A 10,454-nucleotide genomic window follows, 5' to 3' on the forward strand; every position below is an offset into this window, starting at 1 on the left:
GACCCCAATATGCACAATCGGTAGCAGATATGACCCCAATATGCACAATCGGTAGCAGATATGGCCCCAATATGCACAATCGTTATCAGATATAGCCCCAATATGCACAATCGTTATCAGATATAGCCCCAATATGCACAATCGGTAGCAGATATGACCCCAATATGCACAATCGGTAGCAGATATGACCCCAATATGCACAATCGGTAGCAGATATGGCCCCAATATGCACAATCGGTATCAGATATGGCCCCAATATGCACAATCGGTAGCAGATATGGCCCCAATATGCACAATCGTTATCAGATATGGCCCCAATATGCACAATCGGTAGCAGATATAGCCCCAATATGCACAATCGTTATCAGATATAGCCCCAATATGCACAATCGGTAGCAGATATGACCCCAATATGCACAATCGGTAGCAGATATGGCCCCAATATGCACAATCGTTATCAGATATGGCCCCAATATGCACAATCGTTATCAGATATAGCCCCAATATGCACAATCGTTATCAGATATAGCCCCAATATGCACAATCGGTAGCAGATATGACCCCAATATGCACAATCGGTAGCAGATATGACCCCAATATGCACAATCGGTAGCAGATATGGCCCCAATATGCACAATCGGTATCAGATATGGCCCCAATATGCACAATCGGTAGCAGATATGGTCCCAATATGCACAATCGGTAGCAGATATGGTCCCAATATGCAGAATCGGTAGCAGATATGGTCCCAATATGCACAATCGGTAGCAGATATGGTCCCAATATGCAGAATCGGTAGCAGATATGGCCCCAATATGCACAATCGGTAGCAGATATGGCCCCAATATGCACAATCGGTAGCAGATATGACCCCAATATGCACAATCCGTAGCAGAAATGACCCCAATATGCACAATCCGTAGCAGAAATGACCCCAATATGCACAATCGGTAGCAGATATGACCCCAATATGCACAATCGGTAGCAGATATGACCCCAATATGCACAATCGGTAGCAGATATGACCCCAATATGCACAATCGGTAGCAGATATGACCCCAATATGCACAATCGGTAGCAGATATGACCCCAATATGCACAATCGGTAGCAGATATGACCCCAATATGCACAATCGGTAGCAGAAATGACCCCAATATGCACAATCGGTAGCAGAAATGACCCCAATATGCACAATCGGTAGCAGAAATGACCCCAATATGCACAATCGGTAGCAGATATCGCCCCAATATGCACAATCCGTAGCAGATATGACCCCAATATGCACAATCCGTAGCAGATATGACCCCAATATGCACAATCCGTAGCAGATATGACCCCAATATGCACAATCCGCATCACCTGAAAAAGAAAAGAAAAACCCATTTACTCACCTACAGCCAGAAGACCTTCTTTCCCGACCTCCTGTCCCGAGTCCCGACCTCATTGTGGCGCGCAGCGCCCGCGCGCCCACGATCCTCTTCCTTCCCGACGTCACCACGAGACTTCCTGCCTGCATGCAGAGAGCAAGGCTACGGGAAAATGGCCGCCCGAAGTCTGCAGAACAGGGCTCCGGGCGGCCATCTTACCGTAGCCCTGCCTGCTGCTCCGTGCTGCCGGTGTGAACTGACTTGGCGTCTTTTAGACGCCTGAAGTCAGTTCACTCCAGGGGGTGCTTTGGGGGTGCTTGGACAATTCTAGGGGGTGCTCGAGCACCCCCAAGCACCCCCCTGGCGCCGCCCCTGGTCATAGCAATTTGGAGGGAGAAGTAATTTGGGGTCCAGCAATCACCGGATCCAAGAATTACCTGTATGCGGGGTGCGGCTTATAGCATTGCTGCTATAGCACGTTTCAAAGTCAGGTAGTGCGCTTTTCAGCCCTGCCTCGAAAGGGAGTATCAGCTACTGATTGGGCTGGAGCTCAATTCTTGGTTACAGTTCTTCTTTAAATTCCGTTTTGATTGATGGACTGAGCCCTACCCTCACTTGATTGCTCCCTCAACTATGAACTACAGCAGTAGGTCAGTCATGGAGACCATAAAACCAAAGACCAGTGTTGGAGAAATATACTGTTATAGGGGATCTGCTCTCCCCAGTGACTTAATCAGATCCAGCTTTCACTTCGGGGGTAAGCTCACCATCAAGTATAAAAAAAGTGCACTGTACAGAACCAGTATAAAAGGCTTCAACAATGTCTTATGCTGGGAATACACGGGTCGTGATCGACCCCCGCCACGTCCCCGCTGATCGGTGCATGCGCGCGGATCGATTACCGCTCGTCCCCGCCGTCGCTCATCAGCTGCTCGAATCCCTGCCATTGTCCCCCGGCGGGGATCGAGCAGCGTGATCGGACCAGCTGAATATTATCAGCTGCTCGATACACGGTACAGAAACGTACCGTGTATCCCCAGCATTACAGACAACACCTTACGGAGTACCACTGCACATAGAAATGGAGCGACTATACAATGCTGGCTGTGCTCTTGGACTCACACTAGGGCTCAGTGACCCTTACAGGAGGAACCCATGCAGTGTGGAGAACTAAGGAGAGTATCCTTCTATGCCCAGAAGGTGTGCACTGTGGGTTTACAGGAAAGTTATGATTGTACCATTTACGTGAATCAGGTCCCTGCTAAAGCTCTGTTGGACACAGGAAACATGGTAACTGGTGCAAGCTGTAGTGGTTGGAGAGGTCACGATGGTAGTAAAACCTCTCATGGGGACAAAAAGCCTCACCCACGTTATGCCTGTCACTGATTGTGGAAATAAGTAAATGGGGAACTGTTTAATATTGTGGGAGGCGATGTTGTCCCTGCACCTCAATCGGGAGAGGTCTGTGTAACCTCAATCGGGAGAGGTCTGTGTGCAGCACCCAGGTAAAAATGCCCATGAAATTGTGCCTGAAGTACAACATATGACATTTTTGTTTACCCTCCACGTATGGACCCTGAGCTGACCCATGGGTAGAAGGGATAATGACCCATTACAGGTTAATGCTAGGAGAGGATGATGAGGGGACCTCCTCTAATCCTGACCGGAATGTGTCCAAAGGACTATTTATTGCCACACAAATGTCAGAGAACAGTTATCTGTGGATAATGGAGTGCCTCTGGAACCTGGTGCTGAAGATAGGTTTTTGCATTTTGTGGTCAATGGTGATTTGTTGTATCAGGTCACAAAGGTCCATGAAGACATAATTGAGCGGTTGCTGGTGCCACATAGTTTTAGGCAGATAGTACTACACTTGGCATAAAACACAGGTGTTAAACTCCAGGCCTGGACGGCCAGTTTCATGCCACTGTTTAGGATAGACTGAGAAAGAGGAATTTGTTCTACCTGATGGCCACACCTTTCCTGATTCAGACCCATCAATGAATTTGAGCTGTGTCAAAAATGTGAGAGGACCTCAGCCTTCGAAGGACCGGTTTGATATCCTTGGCATAAAATAAAGTATCGGGGCTGAGAAAATAGAGACCCACATAACTGACCAATTTCCATTGGTCCTACATGACAGGGCCTGGACAGATTGCTTCTCCCACCTGAAAGGGGCAGGAAGCGCAGTAAAAGTTATATTGCTTTCTCCTAAATGCAAGCCTTAGTGTTCTTCCAGGGACAAATGTAGCAGGAGCTGCACCAGCACTATCTTAGTATAGGTGAGTGGTGGGCTATAACAAACCTGGCCGGGGGAAGCTGTATTGGTGGATCCCGGTGCGGTACACCCACCAGGTGTTGTAGTCTGCTTGTACTGGTACTGGAGATGTGGCTCTGCGGGGACCCATTTTTTTGCTGCCATCGGACTCTGGATTGGTCTAGTATGGTGGGCATTTTGGCGGCCATGAGGTGAGGAATGATATCATTTCTACCAAAAGTTGGCTTATTTCCTCCGTTTCTGGAAATTCACTGGTGGTGCATTTGCAACTTTTTTTGGGTTGGCCGCGTGTGATTCTGGCATAGCCCCTCGCTGGGGGCATTGTGCAGGGCTAACACATGCGGGCGGTTTGGTGCTCAGAGCGGCGGATGGGGGTGACATCACTTCCGGTATGTGGAATGTGGAAGTGGGCCTGGCACACTAGGAGGATGCCGGGGGAACGTGGAGCTGGGAGACTATAAATTGCCTACCGTCTCTCCAGCAGTGTCCTTTTTTTCCTTACATGGAGGGTGCTTCAGAATCTCCTCAGGACAGGATCCCTATTCCCAGTACAACAGTGGATCAGGTAGTATGTGGCTATGCTGATGCTGCATTGTTTTTCTCATGTTTTGTGCAACACCTTGATTTTAAAACTTGGTTTTCTGTACTTTTGTTTTAGGATCCAAAGCAATCTAATCAGGCTTCTAAACTTAAACCAAGATCATGTGGTGTTTGCAAAAAAATGTTGTCTGTTCCTTCTCTTAAACTGATAGATTCATCGGTCCAAAAGATTGCAATGGATCGGGCCCAGGGTATATTGATAGAGGGCCTTGTCTTATTAGAAGGTTTTTGAGAGCCATCCAGCATAAGTCAGCCATCAAAGCTAGGCCAGTGGCTCCTTGAGGCTTAAATTTAGTTCTAAATACGTTTAAATCCGTTTGAATCTATAATGGACATTCCATTGAAGTATTTGTCTTTTACAAATTATTTTCTGATGGCTATTGCTTCTGCCAGGGGGGTTGGTGAGATACAGGCATTAGGTATCTCTCCTCCTTACATGTTTATTACTGAGGAGAAAGTGATATTCAAGCTTCCTGCAGACTTTTCTCCAAAGGTGGTTTCTGCCTTTCATTTCGAGCAAGAAATTATTTTGCCTTCTTTTCATTTTAATCCCGAGCATGCTGGAGAAGATAAGTTCTCTTCTCTAGATGTCAGAAGATGTACGGTATTCTGGTTTATTTAGACAGAACTAGTAATGGGAGAAAAGATTTATTATTGCAATTTCAAGGGGTAAGAAAGGTTTCAAGGCTAGAGATGGCCCGAACCTCCGATTTTCGGTTCGCGAACCTCCTGCGAAAGTTCGGTTCGCGTGAACTTTCGCGAACTGCAATAGACTTCAATGAGGAGGTGAACTTTGAAAACTAGAAAAAATTATGCTGGCCACAAAAGTGATGGAAAGGATGTTTCAAGGGGTCTAACACCTGGAGGGGGGCATGGCGGGGTGGGATACACGCCAAAAGTCCCGGGGAAAAATCTGGATTTGACGGAAAGCGGCGTTTTAAGGGCAGAAATCACATTTAATGCTAAATTGCAGGCCTAAAGTGCTTTAAAACATCTTGCATGTGTATACATCAATCAGGGAGTGTAATTAGAGTACTGCTTCACACTGACACACCAAACTCACTGTGTAACGCACCGCAAACAGCTGTTTGCGTAGTGACGGCCGTGCTGGACTGGTGCGCACCATGGCGAGATTGCTCTTCCTCACTCAGTGATGTCAGGTAATGTCTCACTGCCTTATCAACTTTCAATGGTTCTTTCTCTACCATTGTTAAAGCTTACATCTATTTTTTTTTTAAATACTTGTTCTGCTTGCTGTTCAGTACCTGCAACAAGAATCTTTTATGGAGGGCAAGTCTGTCATTGCGAGTGACCACAGGTAATGGCCGGGGAATCCTGGTTCGCTTCCGGTCCGGAGTGGGAGCCTAAGAAACGGCTACCACCACCACACATCCAAGGAAGGCAGCAGGCATGGAATGCACGTCCCAAGGTAGTGACCAAAAATAACAATACAGGAGGACTTTCGAGGCCCTGCTGTATATGTGAAATGAATCAACTTTAAATCCTTTAACGAGAATCTGTGAACAACAGGTAGGTAGGTATATGCAGTGATGGGTATTACAATGTGCACCTGTCACACACAGACAGGTAGCGGACAGGCACAGTGACACTGCGTGCGCTCAACTCACGTAGGTAGGTGGGTGCACTGTGAACAACAGGTAGGTAGGTATATGCAGTAATGGGTATTACAATGTGCACCTGTCACACACACAGACAGGTAGCGGACAGGCACAGTGACAATGCGTGTGCTCACGTAGGTAGGTGGGTGCACTGTGAACAACAAGTAGGTAGGTATATGCAGTACTGGATATTACAATGTGCACCTGTCACACACAGACAGGTAGCGGACAGGCACAGTGACACTGCGTGCACTCAACTCACGTAGGTAGGTGTGTGCACTGTGAACAACAGGTAGGTAGGTATATGCAGTAATGGGTATTACAATGTGCACCTGTCACACACAGACAGGTAGCGGACAGGCACAGTGACACTGCATGCGCTCAACTCACGTAGGTAGGTGGGTGCACTGTGAACAACAGGTAGGTAGGTATATGCAGTAATGGGTATTACAATGTGCACCTGTCACACACACAGACAGGTAGCGGACAGGCACAGTGACAATGCGTGTGCTCACGTAGGTAGGTGGGTGCACTGTGAACAACAGGTAGGTAGGTATATGCAGTAATGGGTATTACAATGTGCACCTGTCACACACAGACAGGTAACGGACAGGCACAGTGACACTGCGTGCGCTCAACTCATGTAGGTAGGTGGGTGCACTGTGAACAACAGGTAGGTAGGTATATGCAGTACTGGGTATTGCAATGTGCACCTGTCACACACAGACAGGTACCGGACAGGCACAGTGACACTGCGTGCACTCACGTCGGTAGGTGGGTGCACTGTGAACAAACAGGTAGGTAGGTATATGCAGTGATGGATATTACAATGTGCACCTGTCACACACACAGGTAGTCACTGAATCTGCTGGGCCTGGCAGTAACACACAAACAGTATGAATTATCAAGGCTGTCTATGCAACACAAGTGTCAGTGGGGGACACAGAAAAAAATAGATCACAAGAACAAGATTAGCTCTCAAAAGAGCTGTTGTGGGGTGCTATTTTAGCAATAAGAATCAGCAAGGAGCAAACTAACAAGCCTACAAGAGCCTAACTAATCTTTCCCTATGAGAGAGTCTGCAGCAGCTGTCCCTTCTCTATTTACTGCAGGCACACAAGTGAGTATAATGGCCGGCGGTGCCTGCCTTTTATGCGGGGGGGGGGGGGGGAGTGGCTCCAGGAGTGAGTGTAGCCTGATTGGCTACAATGTGCCTGCTGACTGTGATGTAAAGGGTCAAAGTTGACCCTAATGGTGCATTATGGGGGCGAACCGAACTTCCGTAAAAGTTTGCAGTTCTCCGCGATCGCGAACCACCGGAAGTTCGCCAGCGAACCGTTCAGGCCATCTCTATTCAAGGCCTCTAAACCTACATTGTGTAATTGGGTAACACAAACAATTCTTTTAACTTACACTAGATCAAATTTGTTACCGCCAGAAAATATGAAACTCATTCCACAAGAGCAGTATCCTCTTCTTGGGCAGATAAAGACTCTGCTTCAGTTTCTCAAATATGTAAAGCAGCCACAGGGTCCTCTTTTAATACCTTCATTAAGCAATATCGTTTCTATGTCTGGTCGAGCCAAGACGTCTTTTGAAAAGAAGGTATTTTCCACTGTGGTTCCACCCTAAGAAGGTAATAATCTGGTAATCTTTCTAGGCCCTGTCATGTAGGACCAATGGAAATCCATAATTACACTTACTGGCAATGTGATTTCCAGGACTACAAACCCGTCCAGAGAGGTGAGTGGGAGGAGCAATCTCTCCAAGCCCTGTCACGTAGGATTCTATGGAAATCACATTACCGGTAAGTGTAATTATGGACTTTACTGTCCATGGTTGAAAGCACAGGTATGGAAATATTGTCTTTCCTGCCCCACCTGCCAGTTAACCATGGCAGTGTCACATTTGTATAGGCCAGTGGTACTCAACCTTTTTGAAGTCGTAACACATCACACCAAACACTCAGATCCTCCGTGACACATCACATATGTATAATAGAAAAATACTAATAATAACCACAAAATGGATGAAAAGAGTGCATTATTCTGAATACACTTACAAATGAAGCCTAGAACATTTCAGGAATACTAATAAAAAACAACCAGTGGGACAGTTCGGTCTCCCCCGAGGATCGCACAGCACCAGACAATTTGCACTGCCAGTTATAGCCGCGGTGCGCCCTCTCCAGAACATTCCCTCAGACTCAGTATAGGTAGGTAGTCAGGTATAGGTGCCCCCAGTATAGGTTAGCCAGCTATAGGTGCCCCCAGTAGCATGTGCTTGTGGCGGCTCACTCACCAGCTCCATGCATTCTAGCACTGACATCACTCTCCAGCGCCCCGCTCTGTCTCCCACTTCACTGCTCTATTCTCCCCCCGCCAGCCTTCCGCTCATAGAGCAGGGCTACAAAAAAATGGCTGCCGATGTCCGCTTTTGTGGACATTGGTAGCCATTTTCCTGTAGTCTTGACCTAACTACAGACAGAGCGGAGGACGAGGGAGACAGAGCGAGCCGAGACATATACCAGAGGCAGCCGCGGCACATGGGTTTTGGAAATGTTATAGGCCTTTAGTGCCCTTGTCCGTAATAAAGGTTAATTATGAACTTTTGCCATGGATATAGTGGGGCCATTGGTACAGTCTCCTGAGGGCACCAGTATATCGTAGTAATACTTGATTATGCTGCTTGTTACCCAGAGGCAATTTCCTTGAGGAGTCCCTCATCCAAATCCCAAAAGCTATTCAATATGCTCACCTGGATACATTTTCCCAAGGATATCCTTGAAGACCTGGGAACTCCATTTATATCTACAGTTATGGCAGGCTTGTGTTAATTGTTTCAGATGAAGCAGTTGCAAACCTCTGTCTACCATCCCCAGAAAAATAGTTAGGTAGACACTAAAGCGGAAAAAAATTATGATGATATGAATTGTATGTGTAGTACGGATAATTACTAGAACATTAGTAGTAAAGAAAATATCATTTTTATTTCAGTTATATAGTTGTTTTTATAACATTGCATCTAATATTTGCAGTTTACTCACTACTCAGCATGCTAAATGATTTTACAGAGCAGGCTAGCGAACTTTTGACCTGTCCTCTGCTGAGAAAAAGAAAATACAATGACTGACAGTTGAGATAACAAGACAGGAACTCTCTGCGACTTTGAAAGTCGTGGAGCTCAATGGCTGTTTTGCATAGATAACTGGAGTTTCTTAACTCTTCCTTTACTGGAAACAATATTAGACTTATGTCTCTGCTCCTAATGCTTTATTTCTTAGCTGTTCTCAACACACAAATCATATCATAATTTCTTTTTCGCTTCAGTGTCTCTTTAACAAAACTGGAAAAATGTGGTTAAAATAGTGGGATGGGAAAGATTGGGATTATTTTTTCCCTTATTGGGCTCTATTCACACTTACACCTGCGGTAAGAGATTTTTGACCGCTATATTACTTACTGCCGGTGATAATTTCCGCATTTTTTTCCACATTCGCTAAAATTTTCCGCATGCAGGAACAATGCGTAAAAAAATGCGGAAACATGCGTAATTACATAGTAACCATGTGGAAACCATACGGGAAAAAAAGCACTCAAGGCTCCAGTCCCTATTTAAGTAAATGGGAAGCAAAATATATCACCAAGTACTTGTAGGTGATATAAAATCGGTAGTTAACTCAGAAATAATGCGCCTTTATGTTTGTGAAATTTGATTTTTTTTTGCGACAATTAACGACTTTTACCAAACTTTTTACGCATGTGGGTAAACAGTGCGTACAATTTTACGCATGCGGTAAATAATCTTGCGCAAAATTTTGTGAATGTTAAAATGGTCTTATTTCAGTCGGAAATTTACTGCAAGTGCATTTCCGCATGCAGGTTCCTAAACTTTTTTTTTTTTCTCCCACCTCAGATGCACACCAAATGAGGAAAGCTTGTCAGCTAGAGGCCTATCAGCCTTAAGTGGCTGTATGCCATCGTTGGGTAATGCCATCGTCATTGTTTGTGTAATATTTATGTCATTTTTCTTGTAGCGCTTATGAATTTCTATGTACGTTTACTGGATCTTATAATCACCCTTCCCATGCCCAATCCTCCCTTCTCCAAAATGGCTGCACTGTTTCAATTGTCCCAACTCGCCTACCTTAGGGCGATGGGCAGGGATTCAAGCTAAAAATCTAGCTTCCGCACATACTGTATGCACATTCAGCCCTCATCCTTTCAACTCTTAATCCACATTCTTCCCCTCAGACTCACAAATCACACCGAAACCCAATATCCTGTTACCATTCTCTTCCGCGGATTACCTACCCGCATCATGCCCTACATACCTTTATCCCCAAAAAGTGTATATATTTGGGTTTTTTTTAAATACCTCTTTGTAATTACTACCCATTCACATCCAACACAGTCCATTTCCTGTTTCTCCGTATCTTGAACTACAAGAGTACTGCCACCACACAGCTGGTCCATTCTGCAGACCCATTTATCCAAGCTTGGGGGATTGGTTCTTTCCACTTGTCTACTATTATTTTTTTTTTGCAACCTTGGTACCTACTTCTTTAATTAAAGTACTACCTTTACTCC

Source organism: Hyperolius riggenbachi, chromosome 11 (assembly GCF_040937935.1).
Source record: "Hyperolius riggenbachi isolate aHypRig1 chromosome 11, aHypRig1.pri, whole genome shotgun sequence".
Taxonomy (NCBI): Eukaryota; Metazoa; Chordata; class Amphibia; order Anura; family Hyperoliidae; genus Hyperolius; species Hyperolius riggenbachi.